Raw genomic sequence first — 20,077 nt, 5'->3', positions numbered from 1 at the left:
TTTTTCTCAACTCACACAAAGCTTTAAAAATTCTGTGTTCTGTTTCCACCCATTTAAAAGCTGTCTGAATTGCTAATGTTAGCTTTTCAGGTTCCTTATTTGATGCTTGCAGTACAGAATTTTTAAGCAGTCAGCCATTCTTGATCTTCCACAGCACTGAGGTACTCTTGCCCAAAGTGTAATGAAACAGTCGCTTTACCTGCAGCTATCAAAGAAGAAAGCGTCATCCTGAGGAAGGAGCTGAAGGAATTTTAACTGTGTGGCGCAGTATGAGAAGTGCCATAGTTTTATTTTGACAATTCTTCCTGAGTATAGAACTCCAAATCATGCTTTATCAAAATGTTCAGCCAGTGCATTTGGTAAGAGATGTACCTAATGTAGCATCAAGAGCCTTGCAAACAACAGCAGTGCACCTCTTTGGCAGAACAAAGAGGTACCGAATTCAGCCTAGACATCCAAGCAAAAGCGTGCAAAGTTGTAACAACAAAAAACAACTGGAAACTCCCCACACTTTGGACACAGTGTTCCAGTATTGCAGTTTCAATAGCTTATTTAGACACGGAACAGTAAGTGGCATTTGTGAGCGTTGCTTTCAGAAGTAGCTTGTCTCCTCAAGCTTAGGTGAGTTTCCATCTAAACTCTCATCTGTTCTTGTTCTGAAGGCAAAACTACTTGCTTCTGGTTTGCAGCACTGGGTTCATGAAATATATTAATGCAGATAAATGTCTAGTCTCCTTTGCCTGGCTTTGTCTCAAAGATCCCCCTGAGAATCCTGTGCAAAATCTGTGTAAGAAAGTGACTTGTAGACTTAATGTTTTCAACAGGAGGTTTGTGTGCACAGTGGCATTCCATCCTTGCCTTTTCTCTGCAGGGACTTCACAGTGATGCTGAGTGCAAGGGCTGCTGTTCCCCAGCATAGAGTGGTTGTTATGACAAATGTCATCTGTTGTTCTCTGTACATCTAGATCCATCAGTCTCATGTATGGAGTAAGTGTGTGAGAGTAAGATGTGTTGCACAGTTGGCATGTTTGATGAAATAAAGAATTAAGGAAAGTCAATTTCCTAATGACTGCGTATGCATGTACATACTGGAGATGCAGCTACCTTGGGCTCTTGAACTGGAGCCTTTTTTTGCGTTTGTGGTGTCTGTAGGGGTGCACACATACAGTGAGCCTTCCAAATGCAACGAGGGTAGTATTAAAAATAATGCAAAAGTCAGGTATTTCCCACCCCATTTTTTTTTTCAACTTTGATGTATTTTGCTGTGCATTGGAGCAGCTTAGACTTTGCTATTTAATCATTCGATGCACTCTTTGCTAACTTAACCCATTGCATGGGGCTTGGTGGTATTTTAAATTCTAAAAAAATGCATTTGTTGTCTTCTGAGAAGCAGGAAACAGGATCTAAGCTTCTGTCTAGTAGAGATCCTTTTCCCGTTTTCTATTATCATGAAGATATTTGCCTGTATTGCTTCAAGAAGGAACATCTCACAGGACAGCTTAACATCTGCTGAGACTTCAGGAGGTCTGGGCTCAATCTGGGATAACAGTCATGGGATTCATCTCACCCATTACTGGATCTCTGCAACAAAGTTTGTACATAAAAATTGTCTGCAGCCCCATTTAGTGAAGGAAAACAGGTGTGTCTAGATGATGATATATTTTGTCATAAGGAAGTGGTTGAGACCAAAGGAGGCTACCACCATCTGAGCTGGTGCTGATAGATGAGAAACTTGGTATCTCAGGTGGTCCTTGGGATGGTGTTTATTACTGGCAGTTCAATGGCTCACTGAATAGCCTCAGTGGTTGTACTATAATACTCAGAAACACTTTGATTTCCTGTAATTCTTTTTTCCTACTCCTAGAATTGACCAATTAAAAAAACCAAAAACCAACTTATTTCTCTAAAAGTCAGACAGCCCCACTGCTGCCTCATGGTGTCAGCTCTCAAGGAGATTTCACAAACTCTTGAGGTGTTTCACCTTGACAGGTAAATTACCTATTTAATCCCACTTCAAAGGTGCGATTAAGAAGATGCCTTTATTTCTGGAGGGTGTAAGCTTCCTCCATCTATATCTCCTTTTGTCATCAAGGTAGATTTCACTCTGATTTATGTTAGCCTGAGGCTAACGTACTATTAGCACATTATTAACAGGTATAACACCAAGTTCGTGCCTCTTTGCTGCTACTGAATTAATTTTCCTCTTTCACAGGAGCCTCATTCAGGAGACATTACCCACTGCCATAGCCCTAGAAGCCACAAATTCAGTTCAGGAAAAGGTTTCTATGGCATCTTTTCTGACTCAAGAGAGATGTGAGGAATGGAGATCCATTCAGGGCATGAGAAAGCCGTGTGTTTCCATCTGCAAAGTGCAATCACAGGATGGTTATTCCAGTGGAAATCTAGGTTTTGTCTCCTGAGTTTTAGAACACTTTCTGTATTGGAGTATTTGCTTTTCAAAGGTGGCGTCTTGTCCCTTCGCAGCCCATGAGGCCCAACTGTTTGGTCTTTACATTTGTTAAGCATTCACAGATTTTTGTGTGCAGAATTGACTCCGATCTTTCTAATTGCCTAATAGAGAAGAAACCAAGTAGCCTCTCAGCTATTCTATTTAGAAAATCAGCCTGGAATGTTCAAGCCAGTTTGGATGTTTACGACTTTGCTTTCTCACTCAGAAGCTGACCATAACATTGCTTCAGGTGCGGGGAATTATTGTGGCTGCTAAACTACGAAATCAAAATGTCTTTTGAGTTTAGTGTTGAAACCACTGTTGGTTTAAGAATAACTTAAGCTAATGTAGCACCAGATGCACACAAGTATGTGTAGCGGAGTTTCGCTTATTTAGCAATAGATACTGAGAATTTAACAGCGAGCAGTGAATGCCTTCAGAGCTTTTTCTGGAGGATGTAGTGGTTTGTGTTGCTCCTAGCAGAGGAGGTTCCCAGCTCCCCTGAGACACCACATGAGCAATACTGGTTGTTGAAATGGAATTTTGGACTCTGCTTCCAGAAAAGTGGGAATGGCACATGTTGGCAGATGCTCCCCAGGGCACCATTGCTTGGGGGTAAACAGTGAAGTATTCCCGAGGCAGCGGTGACTGACTGGAATTACAAGTTTAACTGCAGTCTGTTTTGCTCAAAAGGTCGTTACTTGTCTCATTTTGCCAACACCATAACCACTCGTCGCTACCTGTTGCAGATGGCCAGTGCCTTTTGAGCGTGAGGAAAGGAGGAAAAAAGGGGATTTTTTTCTTCCACTTACTATTTCTGCACTAAATGTGTGACTGTTCTTTTTCTGAAGTAGCAACAGAGTTTGTTTTTTAACAGGATTTGTTTTTTACAACAGAATTGTATTTTAAATATATCTAAAGTATGATTTTTCACATAATACATGCTGTTAACAAAATGTTGTTATTTAATAACTGCACGGTCCTATCTTGAGGTGATCTTAAAAACTAATGCTAATTTTCCAACTAAAAAAGCTTGGAATAAAGCACACGTTTTGTATTCAGACCTGAAAACAAACAAACAAACAAAAAAAAAAACCAAAAAGAAAAAAACCCACAAAACCAAAACAACCTCATAACACAATATCTTGAATTGAGGAAGTTAACGTTGCCTGAATTACTTGAAGTGCAATTGCGCAACATCACCATTTAAAAATATCTGAGAATAAAATATCAAGAGGCATTTTTACTGTGGAGTTTTGTCTGTTTAGGAGTTGGTATTCCTGGAAAACAAAAACAAAACTGAAAATCAATAAACACCAAACCTGCAAAAATCACTGAAATGGGTGGTTGTCAAGATTTATCGTGAAGAAGCGTGTGGATGCAGTGGTTCTATTTCACCAGCTAAAGTTTGTTCTGGCCAGTAGATGGAGACGATAGAATTGAATATTTGAAAGCCGTGCACTTGTACTGGGGAAGTTTGATACTTTGCAGTTTTTTTGGAGGGTGTTTCTTAGCAGGACCATTTTATAGGCAGAGTGTTAAAATGTGATTTACATTTACTGGAAATGTGCACAGAGGAGGTAGTTTATCTGGAGAACTGCCTATCCCACACCCTAGAGAAAGGAAACACAGGCACAGGGAGTGTTTAATCCATACAGGTCTAACCAGGTATCCCTATCTCCCTTCCTCCCATTATTAAAAAGTCCAGTTAATGTACATGCCAATAAATAACAGTCTCATTGTGGAATGAAACAGCCATAGCAACTTTCTCCTTGCTTCTACAGAGGCAAAATCTGTCATTGGAACCTGCCACCTCTTCTCATCTGCAGGGCGAGGAGAAAATGAGTTTCATTGCCTGTCAGTCTATGGGAACAAGTGAAAAAGAACGGCAGCTGTGTGGACGAGCTCCTGCGGCTCTGCATTAACAGAAAAAAGTGTGGATTCCTGTCCTTAAAATAAGTAAAAGCTTTATGACATTGCTGGAGGTAGCGGAGCGTGGTAAGAAAATATATCTCAAGTGGAAAGTTGAAAATGGATAACTGGAAGGAAAAAAAAATATATGAACTCTGAGAAGATGGAGTCATCATTTGCCCTCATTGCTATTAAAATCTTTTCACATAATATTTATTACCATTGGGGGAGAAAAAGAAGGGGGGAAGAGAAACCAACAACAAACCCCAAACAAAGAAACACTATATAAAATGGCCCAGCCCAAACCACCAAGTTGCTGAGAACTGGACCCTTCTCATCACTCTTATGCCTAAGCATAAAACAGAACTCCTGAGTAGGTGCCCACTGTAACTTCTTTTTTCTAAACAAACATTTAATAATGTTTTATAGGTCCTAATATAAGTGCAGTAGATCATTTTTGCCCTGCCTCATTTTTCAGCCATCTTGTCCGTAGTGTTTGGTTTGCTGGAATCGGAGTCCCTTGCTAGTCCTGTAGAAAAGACATCCTGGTTTCAGCTGGTGTGTTTTGTTTATTTTTCTTCTTTAACACAGCTGCCAATGTTTTTCTTCATGCAAAGTATATTGAAAACTCAAATTTAAAAAATTAACTTCTTGACAACACATCACATGGACTTTATGTCTTAACTGTGAAACAGGGACACCTAAAGAATTTCTTTTGCCCTTATGTTGAAATACCATCCCTAAATTAAAAATGCTATAAGCTTTTATCAGATTATCTAAAGAAGAATCATAATTAATTTTCCTTGAAATCCTACATTTAGCTGGTAATACTGTAATTATGGTGGAAGAGAGAATGTTTGCTTTGGTTGAAAACAAGGCGATGCTGAATGACCTTAGGCTGGTTTTCCCTGTAAGAATTCCTCTTCCTTCCAAAGGAGGGGGTTGAGCAGCAGGTGCTGCAGTTACCGCTGCCAGGGCTGTTCTGTGCAAACATCCGTGCGCCCCTGCCCCGGCTTTGGGCACAGTCCTGATGCAAGTGCCAGAAAAAGGGGTAGAGCAGACCGGGAAAGGTGGAGGAAGAGGCGAGTATTTTAAGAAATATGCAGTGCAGCCATCTGAGAGGAAATTAAAGAGCTTGGGGTTCTTCGGGTTGGGAAAAGACGACAACTCCAAGGAGAGTAGGACATGTATCTACACGGTTGTGAAAGCAGGGGAGGAGGTGAATAGGGAACAATTCACTGTTTCTCCTAACACAAGATCAAATGCTACCCAAATAAAGTGTTAAACAGGATGTTTAAAAACAACAGGAAATATTTTTTCATATGCTGCCATTAAAGCATGAGACTAATTTCACAGAATCACAGAATGTCAGGGATTGGAAGGGACCTCAAAAGATCATCTAGTCCAATCCCCCTGCCGGAGCACGAACACCTAGATGAGGCTACAATTGTGATGGATATGTCTGGAAGTCAAAAAAATACAAGAGTCAGACCAATTATTTAAGGGTAGGTGGGCAGGTTAATAATCCAGGTGCTGTGGTGGGTGCACTCGACCTCCCCTCCCAGCCAAACCAGCAGCAGCTTGGACCAGGCTACAGGGGAGGTAAAGGCCTGAGCTGCGGCCGGGCCAAGAACTCCTTTCGGGAGACCCACAGGGAAACAGAACAGCATTGAACACTGATGAGTTGTGGGTACAGGGAGTCTCGTGCAGACTTTTCCTACTGTGTGCTATTTGACTACGAATCAAACACTTCATTCTATAAATGCAACAGCCCGGATGAGCCCACTTTGAGCTCTCCCTGCTAAATGAGTGAGCTGTATGGCAACGGTTTTACTACTCATAGGTCAGTGGATGAGCCCCATTCAGGTTCAATATTAGTCATTTAGCTTAAGCAGATGTACACCAAATGTAACGGATTATTTAGAAATATAAGGTGGTATATTATTTTTAATATACTCTTTGATTCATGTTACTTAGTAGACTAGATTTGCTGAATTTTTAAGCTCTTATTTGCCAAAGGCAACTGCAGACTACACTAAACGCCTGCAAGATAAAGCCTAGCTTGCATTTTGCTGGGAAAAATGGAACTGACTGGGAAAACAACGATCCAAGGCTAACTCAGAGACATCACAGACATCTGCAAAGTGGGGCCTATTTTTGCACTTTGCTGAGAAGAAAGGATTTATCCAGGCAAAATGGCACCTTCAAGGATATGGACCAAAACAACTAAATGAAACAGAGGCCTATGTGGAGTCAGGAAAAAAGAGTCCAATGGGGAGCAAGGGACCTGGTGGTGAAATATTGCTATTGGACTGGATTTTGGTGTGAATGGTGGGTAAAGATATAAAAGTTTGTAGTTTCCTGTGCTCAGGCGGACCCATGCATGGGTACCCAGCTTGAAACAGCCCTTTTGCTATTTTACTCCATTAATTTTTCTTTTTCTGAATTTTTTTTTTCATGCAGTTATGGTCTCCCATGAAAGTTTGCCTACAGAGCTCTAAGTACAGACTCCGGAGTGAATGGTTATCAGGGGAAGAAGAACCCTGACTGTTTGCATCATGACGGATATACACATCGTCTGGGAGTTTGCCTCCGGAGCTTCGAAACACAGCCCCTGGAGTGAACAGTCCTCAGGGAGAGAAGACGCCTGAAGGTTTGCTTCGTGAGCAGATACATGTGCCTGAAAAGAAGGTAAGCGACTTTTGGTTCGGTATTTCTCCCCCACGTAGTAAATAATAGAGCAAACCCGCCACCAAACTCTTTAAGGTTGCGCTTCTCTTTAAGAAATCCAAACATTGTTCTGCAGCAAGCAGAACCCCAAATTACTCCCCCACAACAGGTGCTCCTGAGGAAACTACTTATTCAAGAAGTCCATAAATCGTCGGCTGTCAGAAGCTGGGAGAGCAGGCTAGGGAAAGGATCTCTCCACATTTGTCTCATTTCTTGTATCCTTTCCCTCAGGCTCCCTTACGGTATCTCCTGTTAGACACCGGCTTCTCTGATCAGGCTTCCCGTGGCCATTTGTATGCACCCTTCATTACAGCATTCCTCTCCTTGCTTTTTCCCTCCCTGCTTTTGTTCATACAGACCTGAATCTCCCCGCTGTGTTTCCACGGGGCTTTGTGAGATACAGATAATTCTTCACCCAGGTCATACAGGATAGACTAGAACAGGAATCACTTTGTGGAGAGTTATGTGAATTCGGAATAAAAGACAAAAGAGAAATACATAATCAAATAAAAACATAACAAAATGTTCTATCCTTTTTTCTCTGCACTGTTTCGAAGGAGCTAATGGATTTTTCAGGTATTCGAACACGGCAAATCTGAAACGCTGAATTTCAGTAACTTACATAAAAGGATCAAAGTGCAGTAGAAAGGTAAGGCACGCAGTGAGACTCTCTGGATTTCCGCAGTAGAAGATTAAACCATTTTAATATTCGAGCAGTTTTATGAGAACTGCAGCTCCTTTGTTACCGACCTGCCTCTTTAGGAGCAGAGGTTACGGCAGGAAAGAGGGATTAAGATTAAGGTTCAGCACAGTACAGATGTGCAATGCTCAGCGTGGTCAGCGACTGTGGAGGGAACAAACTAAACAGGTGGTGGTGAAGCAACTGGAAATATCAAAGAAAAGAATGCGTTTCCGAATTTAAAAGCATTAGGTGATATGCATCTTTATGATAAAGAACCAGTTAAATTTAGTACAGACTATTATTAAAACTCCTGGTGCTTTAAAATATTTCCGGGGAACTATCCTGGTTAAGCCTGTCCTATTTCAGCAGAGTGAATTCAATCCAGTTATATATGAAGCCCATGTTCATTTTGAAATATAATATTTAAAAAGCAAGATTATTTTTTCTTTTTGTTTTTCTTTTTTGTTCTACTGCAAATAGCAAATGATCACTACAGAAAATAAATATATTTTTAAAGACAAATGTATCCCAAAGATTACTGATAAACCAGAAGTGATTGCTCTCTGTTTCATCATCAGAGCAAACAGTGACTCATATTTAAAATATTTATAAAGTAGAAAACTGTACCATAAGCTGAAAGGCTACGGATCACCATAATGCTGAAGGGAATGCAGACATATGGGACATGCAGAGCACTAACTGAGGAAACATTAAAAAATAGTAATAACCATTTTCTTGTAAGTACAGTGGAAAAAGTATCTAGTTGGAAGCAGTAGTAATTATTATGAATTATAGTAATATTAATAATTATTATTAATAAGAATATTAGGTGGAAAAAAATGGGCATGGGAAAAACTCATACCACCTTCACCTGTACCCTGCATCTCAGAAAATTAAGAGACTGTAAAGAAAAACTGTTCCCTGTCCATCTCTCTAGCATCAGAACCTGGGAAACAGGTGAGCATCCAGCACTCACACATCAAACTCGCAGGCAAAGCCCAAGTTGCTCCAGATGTAGAAGAGGTGAAATGGCACCTTCAACTGGGACAGACCAGCCCAGGCTGGGGAAGGACACGACCAACAGTTCAGCGCATCATCGTCGGCGAGTTGATGGGAGCTGATGAGAGAAAAATTGCAGACTTAATCTACCTGACGTTTAAGGAAAATTTTCCTTCCTGATTTGAAAGTAGACTATAGCAGAAAGTAGACTATGTCATTGTGGACAATTTTTTCTCATCAGTTAAATGGAAATGATGCTTCGTATTTTTTTTTAGCCTAAATTCTACTTTTTAGAGCAGTCATTTTGTTTTCATTCATTAAAATTTTATTTCTGAGAAAAATAACTGCGGTGGATAAAAGATAACAAGCAGAAAAATAAATGCTTTTCAAGTCTCTAATCATCTGATTACTTGATTTTATTAAATGTAAATTATGCAAATCTTCCTAAGCTTCCTACAGTTAAATATTATTTCTGTAAATTATTTAACACCTTTCACTTTCTGAACATAAAGTTTCACAGATATCTTTTGAAGAAGGAATTTCATTAATGATATTAAACCCTGATAGAAAATAGACGGTTTTGTTTCTCTTCATTCTGCTATGTTTCTCATCTGGGAAGCAAATAAATTATAATACCACGCTTAGAAGATCCAGCTTCTGGTCTGACATTTAGGAACGGGCTAATTTCAGCGGCTGCATTCTGAAACAGCAAAATCATCTGCTGAATTGATGTTTGCTTTGACAGGTTTTACAGTTGCTCCCTCTAGCCAGATTTAGATGTTCTAAAAATTAAAAGAGAAGAATATGACAATGGAGACGACAGTAATTAAGGCACCTGTTGTAACCAGCCGCTGTAAAAATAAAATGTCTATCATCCAGCGTGAAGTTAGAAAGGACCCCTGGGAGATGCTGAACGTGACAGAGCACCAGATAAGGTTCCCCCACCGCCCCTTTAAAGTGGGGATTATCCCAGCAGGATTTATTCAGCCACACTGATGTGTTCCAGATGTGTCCCCCTGCAGGAGGTCACAGCAAAAATTTTGGCAGGGGAGTGGGGGGGAGAGGAGAGCAAGAGGGTTATTATTTTCATGGGAATCTTTAAGTCTGATAATGCTAAACGCCATGTTTAATGTTGTATATTCTTCTCATTTTCATACTTGCAAGGGGACTCTTTCAAGCTGTGTTTACTCACGTTATAAAATCTGAGGGGCTGCAGAAATGGCATTTTTGCTCGTTTAGAACCATATTTGCTTATATCAGTCCAGGTGCTTAAATGGTTCTTTGTCACAGTGTTAAATGGTCTCAAAATAATGTAATTAATTTAATTGCACTGTGCTCCTGGAAAGTATAGAGATATATATATATATATTTTTTATCACATAAACAGTTTGCTGTTTTTTCCAAAAGGACAAAACCACTAACACTGGAAGAGAATTAACTATGCTGTTGGGAGTTCTACCCTAAACTCGAAATTCTATTTCAAACAACACGTTTAGTTTTCTTCTCAAAAGTAGTATTGAAAGATTAATGTGGTTGGTTGGTTGGTTGTTTCCTAAAAGCCACATTCACCAGGGAGACCATGAGCTTTCATTCCTGCCCAACACGCTGCTTCTTGCAGCACAGGCTCGATGGCACTTGATGAAGAAGGCAGCTCTTTTTTAGTGTTATTTTTATTTGCTACTCAACATGTGAAATCTTTTCATAGCTGGAAATATTTTCTCTTTCCATTGTCACTTCTCTCTCCTCACCATGACAGAAGAGGTGTATTGTTTCTGATGGAAATACTGGCATAGAATACATATTTTGTCCTTTTATTCAGTCTTCTTTTTCCTTTCTTTCAGGAGAAAATATGAAAATGGATTGTAAGAGAAACCTGAATATGAATAGCAAAGGATGTTAGTTTTATTTTTTTATAACCTCTGTATTTTCCCTTGGCTTCTATTTTCTTGAAGGTTCTGATATTTGTAATTTGATAAATGATGATTTTATAGATTATGACAATAAATTATTATTAGTGTTTTCATTTACCATGCAGTAGCTGACAATTTTGTTCATTAATAAATGCTTTGGAATCTTCAGTGTCATTTTAAAAATGAACCTTTTTTTTTTTTGTCTTTCCTCCTTGGGTTTGCAGAAGGGAAAAAGCAAGCATGAAACAAGTATCAGCCAATGCAATCTATGTAGTTTTGAGGAGTATAAATTGCTCATGAATTTCAAGTCAACTTTTTAGCTCTGAAGCTTTGAGGGTGATTCATCCATTCACTATTGTGCCAGTGATCATCTTAGCACAGATACACAGCTAATGTAACAAATGCGTTAACCCTTAAGCAGGTAAACGCATTGGACAATACAAGGTAGATATGATGACACGTAACAGAGGTGATGTTGGTGTTAATACTGAGGTTATGGAGAGGGACTTGTTCCAACAGCTTCATTTGCAAAAGCTCTCTTTATACAAATTTTTAAGGACTTGGGAAACCTTTACATGTAGCTTTAAAAGTCTCTCAATTCATATCAGACACTTTGAACAGGCAGTAAATGAAATCTGTTAATTAGCTGGCTCTAAGTGGTTAAATAGCTTCTTTTCAATGGTTGAACATTTCTCTCGCATGGAAATCTTGAAATTTGAGAATGGAAATGGACTCCTTTGCTAACTGGCTAAATATTTGGGGGTTTTCTTTGTTTATTCCCTCAAAAGTTAAGCCATGGTCTACTGCTAGCATTATACACTATTATGAAAAATGTTAATTACTAGTGCTTCTGGCTATGGTTTGGTGTTGCATTCTGATGGAGAAGCAAGAAAGACATATTAGTTCAACATTAGTAACCTTACCAGAAGAGCTAGTGGTACAATTACCTGAACTACTGATGACTGTAATAATATTTTGAGAAGAATAAAAATATATCGCAAACAAAAGGCACTGAAATAGTGGGAAGCATGTATGCTATGAAATATGTAATAAAAATAATGGTGAAATGACCCTGAAAGAACTGGCTGGATAATTCTGCAATGCTCTTTCTCTGAAGTTAGCAAAAATCGATGAGTTAACACAAATTAACATAAAGACATAGGAGAAAGAGCCTAAAATTGAGTAATCAAATGCCACAGGTTTGCAAGATTCAGCCCCAAAACACATTTATACAAGAACAAACTGATAAATCTAGCACTGAAGTATTTGGTGAAAGGGTCTTTGAAACAAAATTTCAGGCTCCAGGGAAAACATCTGCGGAATGTTTTGCGAAAAAGAATTACTGGACAAAAGACCCAGCTGAAATACACAGATTTTGATTTGAGCAGCATCTTAGCTTCTCGTCTTCATAAAACACAGAAAAAAATTGAACTCAACACCTACTTTAAAGTAGCTTAGAGAAGTGGCATTGATGTTAAGGCCAAAAGGGCTGCAGAAGAATTGAGTCTGACCTTAGTGTAAACCAGACCAAAGAACTTAGCATACTTGGGTTTTGAGAACAATAATTTAGTCTGACGAAGCACAGGGACAGGCAAGCAGCTTACCACATGGCAGGTGAAAATGTGAATTTGCAGGTACCCTCCACAACTGCCTGCATACATGTGTACCGTCTGGAACCTCACAACAAATACAAGAACATGTCAGTGAAACAATAACTGCAAATCATCTCAGCAGACGAGAGTTGTAAGAAATGAAGGCTTTCCAGAGGTCCATATTTGCATTCCATTGTATATATTGCTTTTTCTTTCCTAACAGGGCAAAAGGCCGAAGGGCAGAGAGGCAGTCTCTCAGGACAACAGAACCCTTTTAACATATTTCTCTCCTTCCCTTCCTTTCCCTTGGGTTCTCCCTTATCAGGTAAGGCCAAAATGAATGATCTTGCCAGCTTGGTCTTGCTTAATCTCGAATCCAGTTCCAGCCCGTCTCTTCTTTGTCAGTGGATGCAGACAAAGCTTATCTGTTTTCTTTCAGAAACATGAACTAACTAGAACTATATTTCTTATTTCAGCGAGTTTTCAAAAACAATTGCTGTTTCTCTCAAATTCCCATGTTTATTTGATGTGCCAACAAATTCCACATCTCATTCAACAGGGAAGAAATGTAACCCTGCGTACTACAGGAAACTAGCAGCAGCAATGAGTGTTTTTCTCAGCAATCACATCAGAAGAGTGAAAGTTGCTGCTGTGTGTAATTTACAAGAGAGAAAACCATTTTAGAGAAAAATTGCTGTTTAAGAATTGTAGAGAGCGTCAATGGGAATGGACGGGTGAAAGATGACTTTATAACCAAATAGATAAACATCTAGGGACAGTAAAGAAGTCTTTTTATTACAGATGTCAGTCCCTAGTTGTCCTTGATACCTTCAGAAGGTTCAAGAATCAAATGGTTAAATAAATAAACACATACTAGCTTGTCCCTGGCTCCTGGAGAAATAACCAACATATTATAATCTTTGATGCTTCAGTAAGTATACCATTCAAGACAGTATTTCACTGTTGCTTTTTGGAGTTCAGTACTAAATATCAGTAGCTGCAGGGCAACCTGTTAACTTCTGTTCCGTACTGAGAAATGTTTCAAGGTCATTCAAACTTGGAAGGGATTGAAGATGACCTCACTCCTTTGATGTAGATTACAACAACTCTTTTGTTAGGTGTGAATGAGGCATTAGTGATCTGGAAGTGTACATAAAAAGCACCAGGAAATTCTAAATGCTACAATTGACCCTTGCAGTGCTGCTCTTACCCTAACTGCACCTTAACTAGCAGTTAAAGCTGCTGCCAATGCAAGTATTTGGAACAGGGTAATAATATTTATTATGTTTTTAACCACAGTCCATATGGTCAGGCAGTTGAACTAGGTGGTCCTTGTAGGTCCCTTCCAAACTAAATTATTCTATTCTATTCTATTCTATTCTATTCTATTCTATTCTATTCTATTCTATTCTATTCTATTCTATTCTATTCCATTCCATTCCATTCCATTCCATTCCATTCCATTCCATTCCATTCCATTCCATCAGAATGAGAACGTAATATTTCTGCTTTATCTTCTACAGACAGACTATGCATTTTGTGTAGAAAAAGTCTAGGCAAAAATAACAATAATTAGTAACTTATCAAGTATTAATACCTAAAGGCAATTTCCAGCCTTTCAGTCAGTAACATATGTACTTCAGTTAAGGTTCCAGGGCTGACCAAAGAAATGAAGTTCTCTTCATCTCACAGGGTTGGCTGCCATATGCATTGAGGTATCGGTAGTGAGGTGTTTGTGCTTAGAGGCGTTGCTGTTGACAGCAGAGGATTTTGTCTTTCGGGGATTAAGCAAGGCCAAGGCTTAGACGAAAAAAGTACTTATAGCATTCACATCTAATTTATCTTTCCTACAGTGGTTAAAAAATAGATATAGTAGTTGGGCTCATCACATGCTAGGTACTCTGGTGGGTTACTTTATAAATACACACCAAATGTACTGCTCCCTCCTGGGTCACTGAGAGAACCTCAAAGACCTGAAGTGTCTGTCTTCTCTGCATCACACCTTTGTGTGCACCACTCAGTCTTCTTCCTGAAAAAAAACATTGGGTAAAACACTGGAAAAAGCTCAAAGAGATGCACACCCTAACACTTAAGTTATGCAAATGGTTAGCAGTGCTTTAAGAGCTGCTGTAGGCAGATAACTATGCTGGTCCTAGGTGTGGCCAGCCTTTTTGCTGTAGCTCCAAATCTTCTCTGAGGGAACGTGCAATGTCTCTGGAAAAGGCACATCCTGTGCCTGGTGATTTCCTTTGTACTTAGACATTGGAGTAGAGATTGTTTTTAGAGATGGCCCTGGAAGCCCGGGTTGCTACTACTTGTTAATTTTTACAGTACTGTGATCTGCCGTTGTCTAATGAGGAAGAAAATACGGGTTACTAACTATTAATAGTAACCATGAATGTGAATACACTGCCCATACACCCAGTCCTCTGGTTTCTCTGGTGTCTCAGGCAAGAGCCTGTCTCTGAAGAGCGTGACATCTCTTGATAAAACAAGCATTGCTCTGCTTTCTGCTGACCCCTGAGGCCTCCTCCTGAAGCAGAAAACCTGGGGTGCCAGTGGGTTTGCAGAAACCCCTTGAGGCAATTCCTTGTTTCTCCTAAACTGGGCACCCAGTTTATCAGTCTCCCAGCTGCCGGCGAGGAAACCAATCCAAGGTCAGCAGGGAACGGGATGCCCCTCAGGGCACCTAGGTCGGATGGTCCCCAAAATCCACAGAAAGAGGTGCAGTGCCTCTGCTCCCTCACCCCCGGGGCAGCAGCTCCGGGCAGGAAGGGAGGCCACGCCGCCCCCTCGGAGCCGCCCTCCGCCCCCCCAGCCCGGTTTAACCCTTCCCTCACGCCGCAGCCACCTGGGCGCTGCCCGCTCCTTCTGGTGGCCGGGAAGAGGAGGAGGAGAAGGGGGATACCTGGAGCCCCGCGGCACCGCACCGGCGCAGGGCGGTGGTCGCTGCTCCTCCTCCCCTACCCGGGGCTGCCCGGGTACCTGCGGCCGGACGGCAGCGCCGAGGCGGGCGGACACGCCGCTGCCCTCCACCGCCGAGGCGAGCTGCCGCCTGTGAACGCTGGAGGGGGCTCTCGGCCGCCTCCTCCCGCCGGCGGCTCCCCCTCCGGGAGGGGGCAGGGTTAGGGGAGGTGCAGCCGCGGCAGCGCGGTGAGCTGCGTTCAGTTCCCGCTGCCCCGGTCTGCAGGCGGCCGCGGGACCCCCCCACACCTCTGTCGCCGCCTGCGCCTCTTCTCCTCAGCGCCCGGCCCGGTGGGCTCCCTCCGTTGCAAAGCCGGACATGGCGACCCTGCTCCTGCGAGCCCCCCGCTGTCCTCCTCCCTCCGCCACCGCTCCTGCCGCCGCCTTCTCCTCCTCCTCCCCGTGGAGCTTTTAATGGCTCGGACCTCCGTCGGCCAAGCGCGACTGCTCCTGCACCAGCCGCAGCGAGGAGAGCCCGCGGGAGCCCGGGCAGCCCCATCCCCGCACACGGTAAGGGCAACACGGCGAACAATGGGGCCGGGCGGGAGCGACAGCGGGTGGTGCCCGCCCCGCCGGGCACCGCGGCGAGGGCTGCGGGGCAGGCGGCGGGACCCGCCCGCGGGGCGGCGAGGGTGTGAGGGAGCCGGGCGACCGGGAGCAACGCCCGCGCCTCCCCCGGCACTGCCGCCCCCTCCCCGGGCGGTGACAGCCGGAGGGCCGCGCTGCCCGGCGGACACCCCGCGGGCGCCGCTCAGCCCCGCTTAATCCCATTAGTGCGGGTAATCCGCGGGGAGGCACCGCGCCGAGCAGCGCCCAGACCGCCTGCCGCCCCCCGCTTCCCTCCGGCCACCGCGGGCGGGCGCAGTCCGAGCGGCAGCGAGGGCGGGCGCTCAACTTGGTGCCTTTTGTTTCACCCCCCGGGCTGTGACCCGGCCCCGGCGACGGGGCGCCCCCGCGGTGCTTGCCCGGCGGCGGGCGGGACGGCCCCGGACGTCCCTGCGGCGGGGCGGGAGCCCTGAGGGAACGCTCGGTGACGGGCGGACTTGGAGGGACTGCTGTCCCCGATGGCCCGGGGAAAGGTTTAGCCCAGGCCGGCAGCCGGCGGAGAGGTGTCGCTCCGGGGTGCCGTGCGAGCCCAGGGCAGCTCGGGGGGCCGGCCCGGGCGGCGGTGGGTGTGGGCGCGGGGTCCCCGCTCGGTCCCGGCCGGTGCCGCCCCTCCGGGGGCCCGTAGCGGCCGTTAACGGCCGCGCTGCCCGGTGCTCCCGCCGCCTTCACGGGCCGGGGTGGCTCCGCTCCGGCCTGGCGCTCTCGACGCCTCCGCCGTCGCCTCTGCCCCAGCTGGAAAGTTCGCCACTTTCAAACCCGAGTGTTTCCCGCTCCCCGGTATGATGGGCCTCGAACCGGCATGATCCGCTGGGGAACGTTTTGAGTAAACACAAATTCATTTTAAAAGTGGGAACGTGTGCGGAGTAGGCCTTACCTGTTGTGATTTGGTGGCTTTTTTCTTGTTCTGTTCTAAAGCGCACACACACTCTTTGAAGTTGTTTTTTAAAGTTGCCGGATTTGCTTGATTGCTGGCATGAAATAAATGAAATGCGTAGCGTATCTTTTTCGGTCACAGCTTTCTTACCACGGTTTCCTTCAAAGAGATCTGTCCCTGGAGAGCGGGAAGATGATTGCTCTAAAGGAACAGTTATCGCTCAGCTGTTTTATTCCCTGTATTGCTCAGATACTTCGACTCTTACTCCTTGTGTTGCTTCCAGAATATATTTTTGCAGCAAGCAGCTGATGTTGGAACCAAGCCAACAAAAATAAAATCCTGAAGTAGTCCAGTTGAGAAGAGCCCCAAATATTGTTCTGAATTCAGATATCCCCTTCCCCTGCTTACAGATGTTTCTGCGAGAATTGTGGTATCTACCTGATTAGTGGATCTGAGCCTTTTAGAAATGTTCCCGCGTACCAAGAAAGTACAAAATCCTCTTAGCTGAGCCTCACGTGTCCGACCTGCCAGGGTCTCGAAACTCTGCGCTGGCTGATGGAACGGGATGGGAATTATGTGTGTGTTGCATCCTGGGGCTTGTAGTTACCCTGAGATGCACCTGGCTGGTGAGCTCTGAGTGTGTGAGGACTGGGCTGCCAAGTGAGACCTTGTTGTTCCCTGTTCCCCTGACCTTCCCCAGTATCAGAAGTGTTGGGTGCTGAGTTTTAACAGCCTTGTGGCTCAGGGATTCCACTTAATGTTTTTTGCTTTCTAATTTGGTGCTTCATTCCCTCAGATTGCTCTCATTGCTCTAGGATTAGGTCGAATCTCTTTCCTTTGTAAATAGCAAAGATGCAGGGTTGTGTGTAATACACTGAATTAACAGCAACTATTTTTGAAAGCTTAGACGTCGTTATATGAGCCCAAACTCACTTTTATCCCCACAGACTTCAGTTCAAATGTAGCTATGGAAGGGATCATTGGTAGTGAGGCCGATTGTCATCATCATGGGAAGGGGTTAGAAAGCTGTATTTCTTTGCTCCTTTTTTTGCTGTATCTTGTGTATAGCACACCAATTAAGTGGTCTGTTGTTTGGTTTTTTCCTTTTGCACTCTGTTTTCCTGAACAAACAAAATAAACTTAGGCAAGTTGGCAGAATGTTGAACACACAGTAACACGGGACTTCAAAATGTCAAAAGTTGGTAGGAGATTGAATGTGTAATACCAAAGCCTGACTTTTATTTAATGTCTGGGCTTCAAATTGGAAATCCTTTCCTCCTCAACCTCCCCCAGCTGAGACAGTTCATTAGTCATTGTGTAATCAATATCTTAAAACATGCTACTTGTAAACAAACTTTTTGAAATAAAATTGTGGGTGATAGATGACCAAATGGAAAACACTATTCTAAATGATGGTTTGAAAAAGAAGGACTTGCATTAGGAAATGTATTACTGTATTAAAATTCAGATAGAGAATTCTGAATTTATAGAGATATTCAGTACATTTTTCCCTTCTGATTTTGGATTAATTTGTCTTAGGAAGAAATCCAAACTTCCACTTAAGAAATTAATATATGATGAAAATTAGCATCTCTTTTTAAAAAATATGAGAATTCTTGACACTGATGAATATGAGGCTGCTGGTGCTGGCAGCTTTTCAGATGGTGTGTGCTTTGTGATGGAGATAAGCAAAATAAATGCTTCTCTGGTTTGAAATATCTTTGCATTAAATCACTGGCTTGCTCTTGAGAATGGATTTCTAAAAGGGATTGACTGGTGCAGTGACTCCCAAACTGGGATCTGCCAGGGCACGAAGCTGGGGAAGGTGGTCCGTGGGACCATGTTCTTTTCACAGCGTTTGCCGTGGAAAGTTGGCTGGCTGATGGGCAGAGAAACTTCAGGGCTGACAGTGGGCTAAGGAATCACATGCACATTGCTGGCTGCGTCCCCTCAGGTTTTGCAAGGTGGAAAACTGTCCAGAGAATGACATCGTATCTTTACTGGTTGTTAATGGTCATCCGTCTCTCTTGAGACTGGAATTTGAAGTGTAGGTCAGTGCTCTGACCTCATCTTCCCGTCTGCTTCGCTTGGGGAAACACAGATCCGCGTCTTGCTGACTGCAGCAAAGATCTGGATCCAGAACTTCACTTTAGTAGAACTGACTCATTTTTTTAAACTTATGCTCGTAATTAGGAAGTATTTTTTGCAGCTGTAGGATTGGGTTGCAAAACCTGATTTTATACTAAAATGAAGTTCTAGTGGATGTTTTCTTCATTTAAACCTCTGTATATGTTTTGGTTGCATTCTATTGCAGAATCAATGTATTTGCAATATACTTTTTATATACCGTGCTGAGATGTTAGTGATAGGGAGTATACTTGCTGGGTTTATTTTCTAGTTTGCTTTTTTTTTTGGTAATTATTTTTTCATGGTGGTTGTCTGTGTCAGTGTCCTTACTTTATATTGCCTTTTTTTAGGAAAGCATGATAAAAATTCTGTTTATTGAATTTGGGTCCACCAACTTTCCGTGTTTTTTCTGCTGCTTCTTTTAGAAATCATCATGTTTATCTTAAAAGGACCTTTCCAGACTTAATCCAGACTTAATTTCATGGCCTTGAAAGGTTACAGTTTGGGTTGAAAGTTGCTTTTTTGTGTGTGTTTGTTTGGTGTTTTTTTTGTGGGTTTTTTTGTTGTTGTTGTTTTGGGTTTTTAGTTTGTTTTTTTATTTTGTTTTTTCGTTTGTGTGAGGTTTTTGTTGTTGTTTTGGTGTTTTGTTTTTGTTTGTTTTAAAGTATTATACTTTTCTGACTGGTAAGGTACTGAGTAGATGGTGAAGTTTATAGCTTACAGATGGGCTGCTGAATTAGGGAGAGTAAAGGGCTGACTTGCTTTTCTGGTTATAAAGGCACAGAAGTCAGAGGTATAAAAGGTCATCAGGCTCAGCCAGCTTTGAATTTGTGCAAAATGTCAGTAAATTTGGCCTGCAGAAATGTAGGCGAATCAAACAATTAGGTCAGTCTGTATTGAATGTAGGCACTATCTGTAAAATCGGTTGCAGTGTGATGAGCTTTTTAGCCTTGACTGTAACGATGGGGACTTGATTAAATATTATGAGAAGTGAAAATACGGTACATCTTTTGGGGGATTTGAGACACTGGGTATGAAACTACTTTTTTCTTTTTTTTTTTTGGTCTAGAAATATGAATGGAGGAGATTATCTTTAATGTTTGGTTGTCGGAAAAGACTTAAAGGAAAAAAGAATGGTAGGTCTGTTAGTTCTCAAATAAAATGGAGCTTTGTTGGTAAAGTTCATGGAGGTGCTAAAGTTCTGTTTTCTGTTGATCTCTGAGGGAACTGTGA

This window comes from Nesoenas mayeri (assembly GCF_963082525.1).
Source record: "Nesoenas mayeri genome assembly, chromosome: 1".
NCBI lineage: Eukaryota > Metazoa > Chordata > Aves > Columbiformes > Columbidae > Nesoenas > Nesoenas mayeri.
This window is presented reverse-complemented; position numbering follows the sequence as displayed.